The sequence below is a fragment of the Grammomys surdaster genome, unplaced genomic scaffold, assembly GCF_004785775.1.
Source record: "Grammomys surdaster isolate TR1022 unplaced genomic scaffold, NIH_TR_1.0 146, whole genome shotgun sequence".
Classification (NCBI taxonomy): Eukaryota; Metazoa; Chordata; class Mammalia; order Rodentia; family Muridae; genus Grammomys; species Grammomys surdaster.
Genome location: NW_021604604.1, coordinates 12893350 through 12914747, shown reverse-complemented (window position 1 = coordinate 12914747; position 21398 = coordinate 12893350). Strand labels below are relative to the sequence as shown.

At 40.3% G+C, this 21398-nt stretch overlaps 1 protein-coding gene and 1 non-coding gene across 3 annotated transcripts in view; one reads left to right on the top strand and one right to left on the bottom strand.

The window, feature by feature from the left end:
• The window catches only part of Usp6nl (USP6 N-terminal like), a 125226-nt gene that overhangs the window by 85498 nt on the left and 18330 nt on the right, over nucleotides 1–21398 (bottom strand). The gene's annotated exons all lie outside the window — the stretch shown is intronic.
• On the top strand, nucleotides 119–220 carry LOC114619098. Its single transcript, XR_003711061.1, has one exon. It is a non-coding gene; the product is annotated as a U6 spliceosomal RNA (small nuclear RNA).

Below are 21398 nucleotides of genomic sequence, written 5' to 3'. Positions count from 1 at the left end.
CAAACAAAAATGTTCAAGTCATGAAGGTACTCTATCTAAAAACACAGACTCTGTGTGTGTGTGTGTGTGTGTGTGTGTGTGTGTGTGTACACACATATCATTAAAGTCACATCGATGAGCACTTTGGTAGCACATATACTAAAACTGAAACAATACAGAGAAGATTAGCATGGCCCATACCCAAGGATGGCACGTAATCCATGAAGCATTCCATATTTTAAAGGCAATAATCACACTGGAGCCAGGGGAAATGGCCCAGCAAGTAAAGCTGCTTATCGAACCCGAAGACCTGAGCTTGATCCCCAGAGTCCACACAGGAGAGAAGGAGCCAACTTAGGCAAGATGTTGTCTGATCACTATACGCAGACTACGTGTACCCAAATAAACAAATGTTTCTAAAACTCACACTGCAGAATGCTTAGCTCTCTAATCCAACAGCTAATGCATGCTTATAAGACAGTAGACAGCTCTCTGATTGGACTAAAGACCTGCTCAACAAGACGGAGACCGTGAATGGTACTAGCTAACTATGCATTGTTAGTGAAGTCATAATCCCTAACAACAAAATATACACATTTGTCTTCATACCCATAGGTAAGTGCAGTCTACACACACACACACGCACACGCACACACACACCAGCCAAAGAACCTTCTCTTTGCAACAGATGAAAACCACTCCTAAAAACTACAGGCAATCGATATGCAGAGTTGTAGAGTCAAGCCCAATGGATACAGCTACAAAAGACTCTCTTACCTAAGGGTGTGGTTGGGAGAGAAAAGACTGTAAAAGCTAATGGATCAGGGTGTTGGCTGCAAGACTGTGACTCCTAGTCCTGCCGAAAGCCATACCCCTAAAGTCTGACCAACACGACTGTGAGCTGAACAAAAGTGACATCAATGAACATGCCAGAGTGAATGGAGAAAAGCCCATGAGGCCTCAGGCGTGCACAAACAACTATAGGCAACTGAGGAAAGCTAGGAACAGAAGATGCTCCTCCCCAGGGAAGAACACACCAGTTGGTTGTCCAGTGCCAGTCAGCCCTAAAACATACATACAGGTAGCATTAGATGGACTGAACAGTCTACAGTTGGGAAAATATAGGTATATTTATATACATGCAATAACAATTAGGTCTAAAGAGAAAAGCAAAGAGGGAGGTTATAGAGGAGGACTTGGAGGGAAGAAAGGAAAGACAGAAATATTTTAAACAAATTATAATCTCAAGTTTTTTTAACTTAAAGTACAATCTTATTCCTCTCCTTTCTTCCTTTCTCAATTCTACTCCTCAATATTAAAGGTATTTTTAAAGCTTCTTCTCTCTACATTCCAAGCAGATATACAGCTATAACATATTCACACCTGCATAACATATAAACATACTCATATGAAGGCATGCAAAGAATCACACTATCCGTATTGCTCTACGACTGTTCAATTTCTCAAAGCTGTCCACAGTTACTTCTCCAGGAATGTCCGTCTGCATTACTTTCCCTCACTGTGGGGCATGCTATAGAACATAAACATCTCTCGTAGTGGCAGCCTCTGGTAGAATGGAGTGACTGAACAGGACTCAGGGAGGGGCTCAGTGCTGTATGCACATAAGAAGACCTCTTTACATCGCTGGGCCACAGGCTAAAAGTCAGAATCCAGATGAAATAAATAAATACCGAAAAAAAACAAAAACAAAACAAAACAAAAAACAAACCTTTACCAGGAGCCAGGGAGATGGCTCAGCAAGTGAGAGTGCTTGCCACACAAGCCTAATGGCTTGAGTTTGACCCCTAGAACCCATGTAAAAAGCCAGATGCAGTGGCAAGCATCTGCTATCCCAGCACTCCTATAGAGAGATGAGAGAGATGGAGAATTGGCCAGAAACTCAAGGACCAGTCAGCTAGCCTGGAGTACCCCGAGGGACTGCAAAACAAGAAGGGTCCTGCCTAAGCAAGGTAGAAGGAAGGAGCCAACTCCTAAACAAGTATCCTCTAATCCCCACACGCTCACTGTGGTACATGCACACCTGCACTCGCACACAGACACACAGACACACACACACACTAAATAAGCTTAAAATTTTAAAAAAATTAAAGTTTACCAATTTGTTCTCTAATCCATAACACACAATGACAGAAACATCATTCACATCTTTTACCTGAGGCCGGTTTCAGGCAAAAGACACTTCATTAGTGTGTAGCTGAATTGTCAAACACTGCAGATTCCTGTCTGGGAGTCACATTATCTTCTCTACTAATAAGAACCCATATCCTTTTAACAAAATTCTTGCAAAATTTAAAAATTAAAATAATAATAATAACAGGCCGTTTCCCTAATAGCACCTTTGCACAGTACAGTGGGTGGTTTAAGAAAAAGTACTTCTTTCCTTAGACCAGTCTCACCCACTCTAGATGGTTTTGTTTGTTTGTTTTTCCTTTTTCTTCTGATGACTTTTAGACTTAAGGATGCAAACATAGCAGCTAGCTCACACCCACCAGCAAAGACTGAATGTGAAAGAGTTGGTTACTTAGACCACTGTATCTGCCCTACTGAGTCCAAGAACCTGTACAGTCTGAGCTAGTCACTGAGACGTTAGGTTCCTTGCATCTACATGCAATTCCAACACTCCACACCATGCTCACACTTATGACACCAAGCATCTTCTCAGGCAGGGAAAGCCATGAACACTTCTTCTCTAGGTCTCTGCCATCTCTACACAATCTGCACTCGGTCTTCTCAGTCCACAGAGAACTCTTCTGTGCACAGGAATTGGCTACACTAGGGCATATAGCCTTTACTTCTTCAGTCATACTCCAAACTTCCCATTTCCAAATTCCGGTTTCTTGTGGTAACCAGCACTGCTGCCCACTAGGTGTATTCACAAACACACCCAGACGCTGAGAGAGAGGTCAGCAGCAGCAAGTGGGGACTGTCAGAACTCCAAAAGACTGCTTCACTGACATTTTGGATTATGCACATTTCAGAAAGATAAGGGCCTTCATATAAAAATTTTCAAGAAACATTTAAACATTCTTAAGAAATACTTTACACTAGTCTATGCCATAGTTTTAAGACCCAGAATCTATAACTTGTTAATGTTTCCGGAACCTGCAGTGATGAAACCAGCAGATGTTCAGGTAATCGTCATGAAAAGCTCTCTGTGACTAAGTAGCATAATGACCTTTATTAATCACTGCATCTGGTGTCTGCCAAGTGGGAGAGAAACAATACTCAAACAGCCCATTTTCAAAGGGTAACAGTTACTGGAATGAAGATGCTTCAACACATTTAAATGGCATTTAAATTATATTATGATAGTGGTACAAACAAACATTTATTCATAGCACCAATTTAAATAAAATAACTCACTGCAATCCAAATTACTCTCTGGAGAATGTTCATAATGTCTACTGGGCAGTCTGTTTCAGTGAACTGAACGCTCCCAGTACTTAGGCAACTGATTACATTTACCAGTTATCTGTTACTTGTATGTGTATTCATCACTGATGGTAAACTATAGAAAATAAACACCAGGCAAGCTCAGACAAGGATCACTGCATTCTCTTCAAATTTACTTTCTCCAAAACTCAAGGTCAAGGCTTAAAAAAACAGTACTTTAAAAAAGACATTATAAATATACATGTTATAAGGTAGTATGTGGACATATGTTCAAAAGCTACTCTAAATCACTTCAAAGGAGCTTGGGATCTCTGCTCCTCCATGCTCACCCTGCTTCCTGCTCCACCCACCCTTACAAAACCCTAGAGTACATACCTTCAGTGTTTCGGTGTCTCTGAGGTTCAAGGGTCTTCATGTGCAAAACAACATATTCAGTGTGTGTTTGCAGTTTTATAGTAACCCACTCTTCCCCAACAGAATGTAAGGTAGCACACACAATGTGTGCCTGTTCATATAAGCTATCTCATGGCAGTTATCAACACTGTTACACACTGCTATACTAATAAGCTGATATGCTATATCATACACCCTAGACAAACATCAGTCTACAAGTCTGTTTTATGGGCTTCTTTCCCACGTGGATTCAATAACCGACAACCAAAACTTACTTGCTATATTAAGTGGCATTCATGTCTGATATTGACTGTGTCCTGTGTTCAACTCACAGCTAAGTGTCTAAATACAATCAGTAAAAATACAGGAGATAATTTAAAGAAGTGAAAACCCAGGACCAAAATCCTGTATTCAAGTGTCATCTAGAAGGTGCTGACTGCAGTGACTTGCATGTCATGGTGTTGTAGAGAGTGAATGGTAGCAATCAGAAATGATCTGGCCCCTCTCCACTGAAACACCCAGACAGAAGCAGAGATACTCTTGGAGCACATTTTGGAGATGTCATCGCAGATGGTGCAATGGGTTTGAGTTTGTGTCACTTCAGAGAGTATTTGAACATATATACCTTTGATATCAATAGAAATACTGTTACCTTTCAAAACCTAATGGTGTTTCTATTCAACAAGCACACCCTGAACACTTACTATGTGCATAAGTAAAATGCACATTCTAAGGGAGTTTACACACTGTCTAAACAAAGGAACCATGAGCATCAAATATTTTCAAGCAGAGGCAGTGATGAGCTGAAATACTAGTAGACAGAAAGCAGGCTAACAAAGGCATGCTTTCTGTCCAGAAGTTGGGTACACATAGGTATGCTTAAAGTATGGACAGAAATAGTATTCTAAACTATGACAAATGTAAAAGTAAAACACACTTAGCTTTTTTTTCATCTGAATGAAATACATTTGCTTCTTTAACAAACATTTTTTTACAGCATGTCAGGTGCTACTCTAAGCACTTTACAAATATTGACTCACTTTCTCACAGTTAACAACCTTATAAGAACATCTGTTCCCTTTTCACCATGAAGAAGTTAGGGAATACCCAGAAACTGAGTAACCTGCCCAAGGGCACATAATCTCATATGTACTAAACTTGGAAGGCAAACCCAGACAGGCAGTTGAAAGCAGCATCTATGTATGCACTGTCATCTGGCCACATTGTAGTTACTGGCACACGTGGTATGCAATGTAACTGAAAGACGGAAATATTTTTGTCTTATTTAATTTTAATTATTCAAATAACCACATGCAGCTAGTGGCTGCCACATGGAGAATTCTCATGACTACCCAGCACTGCTTTACTGATCATCTAGAGAGAGGAAGTCTTTCAGGACATCCCTCACACTCAATAAGCATGTAATCAATTCAAAGGTAACCCTTTAAAAAGCACAGAGTTCTAAGCTATGACTGACGGAATACTTACTGCCTGATTTCAATGCTGTCCTCTTCAAAGGCTCTCTACAATGGTCTATGCAACGGCACATGAGCCAATGAGCTAATAAAAGGCTTGTTTACTCTGAGATAATATTTTTCTGAGAAAAAGAAAAGATCATATGATATAAACTAAATATATTTCCTGAATACAGCCTTGATAAAACTTTTTATCAATTAACTTTGCCTAAAAATACACACAATTCTAACTTCAAATGTTCTATTTCTAAATTTAAAAAAAAATTGCTTTGCCTTGAGTTTTCAAAATACAAGTGAACAGGGGCTATCTTAGGGTTTCTATTGCTATAGAGAGACACCATGACCATAGTAACTCTATAAAGGACAATATTTAATTGGTGCTGCCCTACAGGTTCAGAGGTTCAGCCCATTGTCATCATGGTGGGAACATGGAGGCACCCAGGCAGACAGCACTGGAGAGGTAGCTAGAGGTCTATATCCTGATCAGGATGCAGTAAGAAGAGAGACAATGAGCCTGGCTTGGGCATTTGAATCCCCAAAGTACACCCCCAGTGACACATGTCCTCCAATAAGACCTACTCCAACAAGGCCACACTTCCTAATGGCTCTCCATAACCATTCAAATATGAGTCCATGGTGCCATTCTTATTCAAATCACCACAGAGGCTGTCACAGAAACTGATCTGACCACTGATCAGGAGGCCCATCAACCACCTAAGAGATTGGCACACAGACACAACAGGGAAGCAATAGTAACAAATTCAACAAAACGCCAACAGCAGGTCAGATGTCATCCTTATCAGCCTGACCCTAGACAGTCTTTAGAGCATCACGTCCCACTCTGATGCTCACACTCTTGGAGCCTCCAGCTGTTCAGAACCTGATGCACACAAATCCAGGACTGATGCCCCATCTGTCTGTCCAGAGTTCGTGCTCTTAAACAACCCTATGCTGTCTTTCCTGTTTTGTAATCACTCGCATAACTGTGCATCACTCAGCAGTAAACTGTTAAAATTCTCGAACTGGTTCATAGTTACACAAGTACCTAACTTCCTGAGACTACAGAGAAGTGATTATTCACTGCACATACATGTGTGTGTATGTAAAAAAGTAAGCAGAGTCAGATGAGCATCAGGAACTGCTAGTGTTGCCTACAGGGGCATCGCATAAATGAAAACCTGTTTTTGGAAACAAAGTAGAGTCAGAGGTGTATGAGCTCTGTCTGCTATGGCTGTACGCGATCTTGGAAAACAGACAATCACAGACTTGTGTAAGTCACGTGATGGCAAAACACGATCACTGATCATCAATATTCCCACCACCACATCGCAATGATCCAATTTGTGTTCCTCGTTAAAAATGTCGATATCAGCACAAAGCTGCATAATTAAAAGGCTTTATATATTTAAATGACTCTTTTACTTCTTGTCTTAATCTTTATTATTTTGGATACCACATCACTTAGAATTCTTTGATGATAAATGTAGGGTTAATCGGTGTGCCTTAGTGTCACTGGTGCCCAGAAGCCAGGCTCTGTCTCTACCTCCCGCACTGTACTGCTTCCATCCTCATGTTTACAGCATGGCTGCTGCAACTGGAGCAATAGCACTCACATTCCAGGGTAAAGAAGGCTACCACACAGCAGTACAAACATCTCAAAGGCAAACTCTCCCAGACAGCCAGAAGGAATTGGCTTACAAAAGCTAAGAATGTCATCAGATAGCACCTGAGACTTACAGAAAAACTTCCTCTACCTCTTTAATATACCTACCAAGTATTTTAAACTTGCCTTGATTTATCAACTTCTTTATTCTGAAAAACTATAAAACTTCATGACACATGACACTGCTTCCACACTGGGACATGGAATGTGGGTTAAGTCTGTGTTCCTCCATGCTTATTCAAATGGCTTCAGAATAAACCATCTTATTCCCTTTAAGGTGAAAGCTGTGGATTTTCTGCATCAACAAAAGTTTTCATCAAAAGAACTGATGTTTGCAGAGATAAACATATTTAGCCTGTGTCCTACTTTGCTTTCTGTTGCTATGATAAAACACAAACCAAATCCAACTTGGGGAAGGAAAGGGCTTATCTAGCTTAAGAGGCCCAACATTAGGAGAAGCCAAAGCAGGAACTCAAGGCAGGAACTCAAGGCAGGAACTCAAGGCAGGAACAGAAGCAGAGGTCATGCAAGAAAGAACGTTACTCACTACCTTGCTTCCTTATAAAAATGTCTATAAGTTTTTATGTTAAAGTTTTACAAACATGTTCTTTGGAAAGAAATGGAGAGTCTGAGTCATTCAGACTCAGTCACACTTAGCACATTTCTGACAGACTAGAGAAAGATGTCCTGTTCTCAAAGGGGTTTAACCAAATAAGCATGAGGTTTTCATCGAGGAAGCCGGCCCTGGACACCCACAGCCCCAGAACTCATCTTTAATATATGATTGAACAGCATGCCGGTTTCACTGTTCAGTCTGCTCAACAACAAGGACGCTACTAGCTTCGCTGGCATAGCCCTAGAAGCAGATGTAGACTAAGCTAAGCATTCAGAGGAAACCACTGGTTTATTTGCTGTTGAACATACTTAAGTATCGCTTACCCCTTCCACTTCCCTGTTCCACAAGGCTAGACTGTTCTCCCCTGTCCCTGAAGGTTGTGCATCAGAACGCATTGCCCATTAAGTTACTCTGACTAGAAAGACCTCAGTCAAGACTGTCCTAAGGACTGTAGCTCACTAATCACTGAATTGCAAAATCTTTCCTTGCCCAAGAAACTCTAAGCCACTCCCTAGCATCCTACAAGTCTGTTTACAATCCTGTACCAAAAGAAAACTGACTGAAAACTTCCCAAACCATTTGTTATAATTATTTCGTCTTTCAACTCTGATATCCTAGTGCACCATCTTCAAAAACTGTGGGGATAATCTCGTGTGTTCTGTGGAAAGATCGCTTTGTAGTACTCAAATGCTGATTTCTATCCCAGCAGAGATTTATGTATAGGTTGGACACTGGCATTGTTATTTGTATGAAGAATCTGAAAACATCTTCTCCATCACCTTCTGCTTGGTTTAATGAAGAGCTGAAAGGTGAATAGCAAAGCGGGAGAGGGCAGGCAGGACTTCCAGGCAGAGATGGAAACTCTGGGACCAGCTCTGAAGGAGAGGTATCGAACAAGCCACGTGGCACAACTTAGATTAAATAAACAGGTTAATGAAGTTATATGAGCTAGTTGGGAAATAGCATATGCTAAGGCCTGTCCTATAATAAATAAATATGTCTCTGTGTCATAATTCAGGAGCTGGCAGGTCAGAGATGGTCGGGTGATAACAAACTCCTTTTTCTATCTTATTTGCTAATGTTAATGTGATCACAGTATTTAAAAATACTACATTTGCTCTATATCACCCACATTCTCACTACATTAAAAAAGTGTCATTTTAAACTTTTTAAAATATTTATTTTAATTGTGTGTGTGTGTGTGTTCCTCCACTGTATTTTAAATTCTTATTGCCAGTGTCTTTCGGTTTTCTACATCAGTGGTTCTCAACCTTGGGTCAAGACCCCTTTGGGGGTCAAATGTCGATTTCTCAGAGGCCGCATATCAGATATCCTGAATATCAGAAATTTACATTACAATTCATAACAGTAGCAAAATTATAGTTCTTGAGTAGCAACGTCAGTAATTCTATGGCTGGAGGTCACTACAACATGAGGAACTGTATTAAAGGGTCATAGAACTAGGAAGGGTGAGAGCCACTGGTCTACATACAGGATACTTCTTCCTTAAGAGGAGTGCATTGTTTTTTAAATGGCTAGCTAGAAAGCTGCCTACTTGCCAAGAGTGCCTTCTAATCTCATAGGGGACCCAAGTTAAGATCCCGGCACCCATGTCTGGCAGCTCACACCTGCCTATCTCTCCAGTTGTAGGGGATCTGATGCTCTTCTTACCTCCAAGAGCACCTGCACTTATTCATGTGCACACACCCACACAGATACACACATACACATACTTTAAAAATAATCAACATAAGTCTTCTCAAACAACCATTTCCTTTAAAATGAGACAATACAACAGGATTTTGCAAAAGAATAAAAGTAATAAATATTAATGATGCAATTAACACAATTAGAAGAGGTCTAAAAAAGCTTCTCAGAGGAAAATTTCTTTTATAAACTTTCTTTCCCAGGTAGAGAAAATTCTACCTGAAACAAATCATTATCTGAAAACAAAAGCCACAGTGTTACCTTAATATGACATATTTTTTGGCAGTATTCTTTCTATATTCATAATGGTATTTCCTGGTACTTAGGAGATACACAGACATACTTTCAAAGACAAGAAAAACTGTACTAGGGTTAGAGAACTGGCTCAGTGGCTAAAAATATGTTCTTGCAAAGGGGGCCCACTTCCAGCCCCACATGGAGGCTCACCACCTCCTCAGGCACCAGACAAAACATCTATACACACAGAATAATAAAATAAATCTTTAAAAATGTAAAAAGAAAAAAGGAGAAGAGAATGAGGAAGAAGAAGAGGAAAGAACCAGCATTACCCTCTGCCTTAGGTACATCCCACGTAACTGCAATTAAAAACATAAAAACTAGGAGAAACATTCCAACCAAAAGTTCTGACTGTAGAGGTCAAATTATGAATCTGACATTTTCAAACAGATTGAGAGTACATTGATTATATTCTCCTGAAATAGTAAACATAGTAAGAATTTTTAGTGCTTTATTATTAAAATCCTATCATTTAGAGAGGAACATGGTCTACTTCAGAAAGAAAAGGGAAAAGAGGGCTGGAGAGATGGCTAAGCCGTTAAAGGCTAGGCTCACAACCAAAAATACAAGAAAAGAGAAAAGAAAGCAGGACACAGGAAGTAAATAATTACAAAGGAGCCTAAATAACACAATCACATTCCAAAGCAAACGATGACTTTCTCTGCTTTCTGAGATGTAATTCTGTTTGATCATGTAAATACCATGTTCTACGGTAAGAAAAGCAATACGACAATTTCCATGGGTTATGTTGTTTTTTAGTTCTACTGTTTTGTATATGATAGGACTGCATATCACAGTATCACTTTACAGCGTTGTTTCAAATCCGTTCACTTGGAATAGTTGGAATCTCATATTGTTTATTTTCAAATTCTAAATATGCCATGTTAAAATGTTTTTAAAGTCTGCATTTAGCATCATCTGAGGTATACTTTCATTAGCCAACTCTATAAAAATAGAATGCTCTAATACAGAGCACAGACTCATGTGAGTTGACTAGAACATACACATTACCCACCTGCTAGCACATACATGTTACCCACAGATTAAATGAATGAAAGGCCTGTCATCACTGATGACTTGCAGATGCTGAAAGCCCATCCCTGGTTATCACTTTAGAGGTTTACTACTCCAAACATTCAAAAAGCAAAAATAGGCATATACTTATAAGCATAGATGATTCGCTCATTTTAAGACAGGTAAGTCAGGCATGCAATTTAAAGTAGTTTACTATATATATATTCCAATATACCTCAGGCATATGTTCTAAGTACATGACTCATTTACATATAATCAGTGATGAAGCATATAATCTTAAACAGAAAAAGGTGACTGTTCACTAAGGAAGACAAACTCACCATGCATTGGTCAAGTTCTTAATTTATTCCTATTATTTTATCAGCTATTCACTGAAATAAGAACCACCTGCTTCTGCTCTATTACAAGCAGACATCTAGCTTGTCCCTTCTAATTCTGCTGTGATTATATTTTAAGATTAAGAGGATTACAGTAATGATTTGACCACCACCAAAATCCCTAGTGCAAGAAGAGGATCTCTGCGACGTGAAAACACTGTCATAGCAGAGTGTAATAACTTCCTCTTGGGAATAAAATAATATGCTTCTAATTTTGTGCTTCTTAGAATGAGATACTAAACATGCTAACAATCATGCCATACCATACTACCTGGTCCTTTTCAGACTCTGTAATAATGCAGGAAGGTAAAATCACACATGAAATCGGAATATTTATAGCTGTTCTTCAGCTCGATCCTTATCAAAGCCTTTAAGTGCCTTAGAGTGCAGTGCTCCGGCTGTTCACTCTGCGGATGGACGCTCCTACCTTCCTTTGCTGTGACTGCCTTCTGTCTTGACGGTGTCACCAGCTCCTTTACAAGCTGCAAGACTTGAATCATTGCTAGTTAACAAGCCAAAGACTCCAGCTGCTTCCAGTAGAGATCCAACAGGTTTCATCATCAGGAGCTTACCGCATTTCTGCTGTCTGAACGCTCAAGCACGAGCACAGTTCAACTTCAGAGCAAAGAAAGCTCTGCCTAGCTGCGGTGAAGCTCAGGAGCAGTTAACAGAAAAAAAATAACGCAAGAGCCACCCGCTCCGTCTTCCTGAGCATTTCAGCATATGTGAGAACGCCATCCTCCAAGTCCAAACTGTGTTACTGTGCAAAGCACACACCACTTACACACCAAACTGAGTAATCTGTAAATCACTAAGCACAGCAAAAAAACACTCTCTCGCAAAAGCCACGACAAGAAAAGCCAAGTCTATGTTATGAAATCTCAAACCATATCACAGATGCTATGTGCAAATTTTTAAGTAAAACCAAAATACCTTGTACCATCAAAGCTTTAATACTTTCTTCCAATTTCTCAAAAACCTTACATTTGAATCATAAAATGTAGATAAAAATAAAAATCTAGTTAACTCCAACCTCCCAGATTTGCATAAAAGACAGAGCCTCAAAAATATCCTATAATTCCTCTCCCCTCCTCCTCTCTCTCTCTTCTTCCCTTCCCCTCCCCTCCTCCTAACACTCTGAATTCTCACTACATGAATAAAAGTCTAAGTTCACATAAACACAGAAACTCCCCCAAGGAGTCTACAAATTCACTGGTCTCGACCACAGAGACATGGACCAGAGAATTCAAACAAGCAAAATCATTGCTTCTGCCATGGAATGGCGTCAACTGCAGCAACACTCAATGAATATTTAATACCTGTGCTTCACACTCTGTTTATCACACAGGCCCTCTCAAAGGGAACCTCCAGTAACTAAGGAGAAGGCAGCGAAGCATCCGGGTTAACACTGCTAAATGCTGTATCTATTCGTCACTCCACATCAGCGATCCGTTCCCTCTTGCTGCATCACCAACTTACATGGTTCTCTCTCCTTCCTATGTATCATGTTGATATTTTTAACATCCTAAAATAATGGATCCCAGCGAGAATCGGGCAGTTCCTTTGCCTTCAGATAAGACAGTTGATGACTTACTTGCTTTCCCATTGTCCAACTGAGGTGCACAATGAATCAACAAGGTTAGATAGATAGATAGATAGATAGATAGATAGATAGATAGATAGATAGATAGATAGATAGATAAAATCTGCTTTCTCTGCCACTATGGCTCCCCTGTAAAACTGTATAGCTTTGGGATTCAGAGCAAAGCCTTCCGCTCTTCTGAGAAAGAGCCTCAGCATCTACATATACATCCACTCCCAACACAGCCACCATCTGGTGTGAACTCTGAGAAAACAGCACTACAAACCTATGGAGGCAGGAAACAGTTGTAAAGAAAAGAAAGCACAAGGCAACCACTTCAACTGCTTGCTAGCTTTACTGTACTCATTTGGATTGGTGCATTAAAGTCCTAGGGTTGCAGATAGATCTCAGGGGTAAGCTGCTCCAAGCACAAGGCCCTAGGTCAGGTCCCCAGCTAGATGGTCAGTAGGAAGTGGGCGTGAGTTGGTGGCTAAACCATTCAGAAAGGTCAAAGCACCTCAAACTAAATATGGCCTTTTAAGTAAATCCCTTCAAAGACTGGATAGAAACAAACAAGTCCATCTCCACTCCTTCTACCCATCACTTCATTTCTTAGGGCAGTTTTCAACAGGAAATGGGCATTAAATACATAGCATCTTTCTTCTGGAAAAGGTGAACAGTAACCAACTTTCCCTTTCTCCCTCTTGGAGATCAAACCCAAGGCCAAGAAATTATTAAGCAGATACTTTACCCCTGAGTCGCATGCCCAGCTCTGAAAAGTTTGCTCACTTCCAATATTCTTCCTTCCACAGCACTGAAGGGATATATGGCACATTATCCTCTCAATAAACATGTTTGATAAAAAGAATACAGAACTAATTTTTCCATAAATGTCAATTGCATTATCTCACTCCACTGGCTTAGTTTTGATTTGAAATGAAAATCGTCACCACAACACACTACCAAGAGCATTTGAAAAACTCTCTTCATATGATCCTAACATTTGGTAAATAAAGACTAAGGGCCTCTGTTCTAGAAAAATGTCATGGGAAATGCTAACTATACAAGGATAAGCATAGAAGGTACAATAAATATACAAGGATTCCAACACACACACACACACACACAGGCACAAACACACATGGAGTGGGCAAAAAAAAAAAATCAAAACAGTACCACTAATTTTCCCTCTAAATAAGTGTTTCTCAACCTGTTGGTCTCAACCCTCAAAGGGCTCTTTTATAGAAGTTGCCCAAGACCACTAGGAAACCCAGATGTTTACACTATGATTCTTAACCTAGCAAAATCACAGTTATGAAGTAACAACAAAAATAATTTTATGGCTGGGAGTCACCAGAACGTAAGTGTAGTGGCTGAAGGAAAATGGCCCCTGGAGGCTCTTAGGGACTAGCACTATTCAGAGATGGAGTAGGTATGGTTTTGTTGGAGGAAGTGGGAGGAAGGCTTTAAGGTTTCAGAAGCTTAAGACAGGCCTAGTGGCTCAGTCTCTTCCTGCTGCCTGCAGATTCAGATGTAGAATCCTCAGCTACCTCTCGAGTACCATGTCTGCCTGCATGCCACCATGCTTCCCACCATGATGACAATGGACTAAACCCCTGAATGGTAAGCCGGCCCCAATTAACTGCTTTCCTTTATAAGATCTGCTGTGGTCATAGTGTCTCTTCACAGCAATAGAACCTACACTAAGACAATGAGGACTGTATTAAAGGGTCACCGCATTAGAAAGGCTGAGAACCACTGCTGTAAAAGCAGCACTGCAAAGAGATGTTTACATTCTTCTTCTTGCTCTATTTTTGCAGGAAATATAATCTATTATTTCACTATTATTTTTCTATAAGAAGGAAACACGTTGTGTTTACAAAGTTCATCATCTTATTAAGAACTATACCTGCAGTGCTACCCAGCACTAGGCTCTGCATGCTCAACCCTCACGTCCTGGGGAAGATGTGTCCACTGCTGCATCACATCGGGGGCACCACAGTCCCAGAGCATCTAACTGCATGACTGACTGATTGACTGATGTATCTGTTTACCTATGTATTTATTTAGGGCTTGAGGCCTGCTCCACAACAATGAACTTCATCCCTGGTACTGTAACCCTGGTCAAAAGCTCATGGCTGAGAGGCCACAGACCCTGGATAAAACTTGCTGTTGTTATTTTGCTAAGTGGTCAAGCTGTCAAATTGCCTCCTAAATACTTGTTTCTATCCCTGGACGTAGGCTCCGTTGAACTTTGGTCAGAGGAGCTTCTTTCTGTAGTTGGCAGCTGTCAGTGGAGAGACACAGAGCTGGTAAAGTGCTGAGAAGAGAGTGAGTGCTCAGCCCTGATGCGCTCCCCCACCACGGCCCAGGGACCTTCACAGAAGAGGAAGCTCAAAGAATCTAAAAGAGGGAGGCCAGGGAGGAGTACTATAAAGTACTGTCTTCCCAGCCTGACATGGCTATCACACTCATGAGCTCCCAGCAGCTATGGTTTATCTGTACAAGCCTGTACAGCATCAAGCCTACCAAAATCCTAGTGAGATGGGTAGATGGTCTCTGACCATCATGCCTTATGGAAAAGCTAATGGCAGTTGGTAGCTGCTGTGGGCCCTAGAGAGAGCATTCATTTTTGAAGATGTGGCCAAAAATCACATTTCCATGGATGATCTCACACCCATGCACATAAGGGAAGCGCCAACTGGGGAGACATGATAGGAGCTGAGGGGAGGAAAGAGGTGGTAGGAACAATTACAATACTTGTCTCTATATGTTAAAAACCTACCGGAGCTTAGAAGACAGAAAACTTATTATAGCTGTCTTGCAATAGGCCACCTGTAGAAGTTGTGAGCCGCTGGATTCTGCAACAGAGAGACAATTCCCTGTTCCCCACGAGTTCCGACCTGCTTCTTACATTAGCACTTGTATTATCATCCCCCAAACCAGGAACATTCAGGTAACCCCCAAAGTGTCGACTTCCTTCTTCTCATCATCATATCCAAATCCCAGGTAGGAGACAACAGGAAGAGAGAGATACAATGACTGGAAACAAGAGCACCATCTCCTGGGCCCAGTCACACAGCCTGACACCATCCATCCACTTTGTTCAGATGGAACTACCGGGCAAAGACATTTCAGGTAAAGGGTCGATATCAGGTAAAGGATCAATATTAACAGTGAATGATAGAAAAAACAGCTAGACAATGGAAAGAAATCTTTTCCTAACACTTCTCACTCATCAGAAGAAAAACAAAACAAACAAAACAACACTAGATCTAGTCCCTCATTAATTATTCCTCTCATTCATTTATTAAAACAGAATCATAAATTTTCACTGGGCATCTTGTTTGACCTTAAGTATGAAAAAGTCCAAAAAATCAGTATACTACTAAAGAGAACAACAGTTCCGTTTGCACAGCAAACAATGCTGTCAATAATTCAAACCAACAGCACAGATTCTTAAGGAATTATAAACTAACATCATAGGTCTTTCTACTCTTCCTTTTGACACTACGTATCTTTCAGAGATTTTTCTTATTATAAAAATAACACTAAGTTCCAGTGCAGAAAAATAAGAATAAAAAAGGAGCCAAAGTCAAGAAACAACCTCCCATGTGTGCCATACAGAAATAAGCATTATCTAACAACTCTCTGACCTATCCAGGTACTTGATGCTATTGATTTAAACGTGCTCGTGTTGCACACACTCCATCAGCACAAACGTGCTAGTGTTGCACACGCTCTGTCCACACAAACGTGCTCCTGTTACACAGGCTCCGTCTGCACAAACATGCTCGTGTTGCACACACTCCGTCCACACAAACGTGCTCCTGTTACACAGGCTCCGTCTGCACAAACGTGCTCGTGTTGCACACGCTCCGTCCACACAAACGTGCTCCTGTTACACAGGCTCCGTCCGCACAAACGTGCTCGTGTTGCACACACTCCGTCCACACAAACGTGCTCCTGTTACACAGGCTCCGTCTGCACAAACGTGCTCGTGTTGCACACACTCCGTCCACACAAACGTGCTCCTGTTACACAGGCTCCGTCTGCACAAGCGTGCTTGTGTTGCACACACTCCGTCCACACACATCATCATCCCATCATCTTCGTGCAGTAACTGCGGCCCAGGGCCCTGGCCTGTGCGCCGCACAGAACTCTCCACATCTTCGGAACAACGACCCAGCACCCGTTATTCTTGGCGACAGTTCAAATGGCTGTTTCTTTAACCCATTTTCAAGATACCATTTTTACTTTCCTGGAAAAGCTCTTTAGAATTAAGCTAGTGTCATTTTCCTCCCAAGGAAAAAAAATGCATGAGGCCACATTTCTTGTGACAAAAACAATCTGTAAATATTCAAGAAGATGAATGGACCACAAATGGGAAAAGACTACTGAAAATCAAATTATAAACCCATCTCTAAGTAATAACTTATGTTGGGTCAGTAAATTAGTTTGCAGACTTTGCTTCTTTATCATTCCATCAAATCTTTAGAGGAAAAACATGTCATTCTGCCCTAGGATTTCAAAAATCAATCTCTATAAACTTGGCATATGAAATACAACATGGTAATTATAAAAAAATAAAACTTGTGGACTACATCATTTTCTGCACCTAAAATCTGTAACACTGCATGTTCAAGTAGTGTTTTAATTCACTTGAAAACGAACACTGGGCCTACAGTGAACCTACTGTAGAGTCCATCAAATAAGCATCACTGTTTTCTTCTTGTTGCCGCTGCTGCTTGAGGTTTTTTTGTTTTTGTTTTTGTTTTTGTTTTTGTTTTTTTGGTTGATTACCACAAAAATATATTTCTTTCAAAAAGCATTTAGGTTTGTGTTTATAGCCCTAGAATAAATAATATAACATCACAGATTAGATCAAAAGTTCATATACATACATAAAGCATGTTAATGTAACCACTGCTTCCATAAACACCATGAAAGTGTATGTATACATACGGTAACTCAGACATCTCTGTCATCCCCTAATATGAAACCTGTAATCTCCCTAGCACATTAATAAGACAGAGAATGGAGATAACCCACGGTGTCCTGGACAGATACCACACTAGGCAGAGCCTGATACGTTCTGCAGTCTTCCTTCCTTCCGGAAGCCTCAACCAATCAACTCTCCCTTTTCTATATCGTGTACATTACCTCTCCTCTGACCACAGAAAAATGGCCATGTTCAAAACATAACATGAAATCTCTGCAAATACACAGAACACATTCCACAATCAATCTTAAAAGTGCAAAGGGTAATACCCAAGGTTTAAAATCCATGATTTCTTAATAATCACTTCAGAAGATTTTTTTCAGAAGGCAAAAAACAATGTGCTGAAAACTTTTGGTACAGTCTAGCCTAATGAATTAACTTTAGCAGAAAGGGTACAGGCAAGTTCATCAGAGTCCTTCTATAAAAAAGGTTTTATCTGAGCCCCTGTAATTGACCAGAAAACAGGAAAATGCTTAAATAAGCCAGGACTCATCAATACCTTTAAAGATTATTAATAATTACACAGTTAATTACAGAAAAAAATTATAGAGTTATAACTTTAAATCCCAGATGTGCTATGAATGAAGTTATATAAAAATATACACTACTTTCAACAATATCTGATCATTTGCAAATCAGGAGTGGCTTCTTTAACACAGTGGGGTCACAAACGACATTTCCCCCTCTCAAAGAATATTTACTTTAGTACTAATATCATAGTATTTCACATGGTGCAGAATTAAGTTGAAGAAAATAAAATAGATTACTTTTGATGAGAATTTTTTTTAATGAAGAGCGGGGGCTGGAGAGGTGTTCAGAGGTAAGGACACTTGCTACTTTCTCAGTCAGGTGGCCACAGGCTCAAAAGCTTGACCTTCCAGGTAGTGGCACTATTTGAAAGGATTGGGAAGTAGTAGTCTCGTTGGAGGAGGTGAGTCACTGGAGCCCATTCCAAACTCAGAATCTCTCCCTTCCTGCTGGATTCAGATGTAGAACAGTTTATTCTCTAGGATGCCTGCCTGTGTGCCACCATGACCCCTGCTATAATAACAATGTAAGCTAGCCCCAGTTAAATGTTTTCCTTTATAAGAGTGGTCATGGTAACTAAGACGCTGTTCTTCAGAGGACCAGAGTTTAGTTTCCAATATCTACACTGGGAAGCTCACACTGTGTATAACTCCAATTCCAGGGGGGTTCCAGAGGACATAACACCCTCGAGGTTTCTATACAGAGCCATACACATGAGCACACACTCGTTCACACACACACACACACACACACACACACACACACACACTACACTACATCTTAAATATAAAACTAAAAGTAAGAAGTTTGAGTGGACTGAGCACGGTGGTCCACACCGATCCAAGCTGGCAGAAGGCGGAGGCAGGAAGATCTCAACAGCTTAGATGTTAGGCTGACCTCACAGTAAGTTGCAGGCTGCTCAGTTATGAAGCAAGACTAAGAACAAAAAAAACAAAAAACAAAAGCAAAGTGAGATACAAGGTGGGGCATCTCCTCACAGGGAATTTGTAAACCTTCTCTTCTAACGCACCTACTTCTGCAGAACCAAACTTCCGATATCTCCTAATCTTACACATACAGTCTCTAGACAGCAGTTCTTCTCACTGTTCTCTCTCTCTTCCTGTTTTCATGACGTCTGCAGCTGAGTAAGTCCCCACATGGCCCTGCTGGCCTCCTGGACCACAGGCCCTTGCTCCCACAGATGCTTGCTTCCTTCTTTCTATTAACAATCCCAGACTTCTAGTGTAATATCTGTCTTCCTTCTTTTTATTAACAATCCCAAACTCTTAGTGTAATATCCATCTTCCCTCCTAGTTCTGTGCTCTAAAAGACCAAGTTTGTTTCTTATTCTCAGCTCTATTCTGCAGATCAACACAGCAACAATACAATGCAGAGCCTCATGAGATACACTGAAATAAAAATAGTCTTAAAGTTATTTCTCTTCCTTAAAATTTATGTTAAAAATTCAAACATCAAGATTCAAAATACTTTTGGAAACTGCTGCAGTATAATGTGCCTCAATGTCATCACCTTTAGACACTTGAATTGCTTATTTTTATAATACCCAAATGAATTTTCTAGGCTTTGCGCTACCTTGTATAAGTCATTAAACTTTTACTAGTTGTACCTATTCATAACTAAGTACCTGACACTTTCTATTAAAATAACTTTCAGAATCTTACTTAAGACTCAGAGTCTTCATGCTTATTTATTCTATTTGCGGCTAAGGAAAATTCAAAGGGATAAATAGACACTAGGTTATAAGAAAAGCTAATCTTTAATGATGTAATCTCAATTTATAGATAAATCTCTGTTTTATACAACTGAGATTGTAGTCAACTTTACTCAAAATAGCAATTCTGCTAAAAGGAATCTAGTAAAAAGCCAAATACTGTCTCTTTACAAGGTCACCTCATGTTCTAGAAAGATTTTGCTACATTTTTCTTATCTTTGTAATAAATGCAAAATAGACACTTAGTAAAGCAGAATAAATTATTTCCTTATGCAAGAAATCTGAATGCTGCTTAATCAGTTAAAGAAGAAATGATAAATGTTACTTTTGAAGAACTCAATGAGAAGGAAATCCAGAGACCACCAGCAGTTCCTTCCTCTGCTTCCTGACACAGTGCCCTGAGATACAGAAATCCCTCTAGAGACCTAGCCCAGACCTAATCCAGAGACATCTCAGAAAGACAGCATATAGCTGTCGCAAAGGATAACGCACAGGCTCCATTACTGTAGGTCTACACAGAAACTTCATCCACACACACAGCATCAGCTCCATTCCATTCTTAGGTAAGCTGAAGCACGACTATTTTTAAAGACAACATGGCTCCAAGTGTCCCATAACGTGATACAAATCTTAGTATTAACTATCTGGCCATAATCTTTTATGTTTTTTTTAACATTTAATTCCTAAATGCTTTCTTCCTGTGAGAAGGAAATAACCTGTGTAACTGAGGACTCATGAATGAAAGACAACCCCTTACAGCAGTGTCCCTCAACCTCCCTAATGCTGACCCCCATGTTGTGGGGACCCAACCATAACATTATTTTCATTGCGGATTCATACTGTAACTTTGCTACTGTTGCGAACCATAATGTAAATATCAGGTATGCAGGATATTTGATATGTGATCCTTGAGAAAGGGCTGTTCAGCCAGCAATGGGGTCATGACCCACAGGTTGAGAGCCACTGTATTAGAGGATTTTGTTTTCCCGGGACTTCCTATTTTCTAGGCAGCAGTCATAATACAAGAACATCACATTTCCATTTAAAAACAAATATACAAACAAACCTGGACCAGCAATATGGCTCAGTGTGTAAAGCTACTCCCAAGCCTGAAGCTCTGTGCTCAATCTCCTACAAAACTGACTCCTACAAGTTGTCCTCTGACCTTCACTTGATGTGACATGCACATACATACAACAGACAGACAGACAGACTTGACATGACATATACTCAAAAAAACAAAACCCACTAATTTGTAGCTCAAAGCCTAAAGTGGGAGTGGAACCGTGGAATAAGAACTAGAAGACGCCCACTGGCTCTGGCCCGCCCTAACCTCTAGCTCACATACAGGCTACAGAGAACTTCCAGTGCAGAAAAGTTACTCTTTCCTTCACTCTCCAAAAAGGAAAAAAAAAAAAGTAACATAAAACGCCATTTTATATCAGTTTGGAGAAGATGGGCAGAGGCTAGGAAGTCAACTTCACAGTCCTAAGGAATGAGACCGTCTTCATGCATACTGACTGTGCATTCTTTAACAAGAATATCTACTTATATGAAGTAAAGCAAGTGGTAGCACAGCTGTCCAGCATAACAAACAC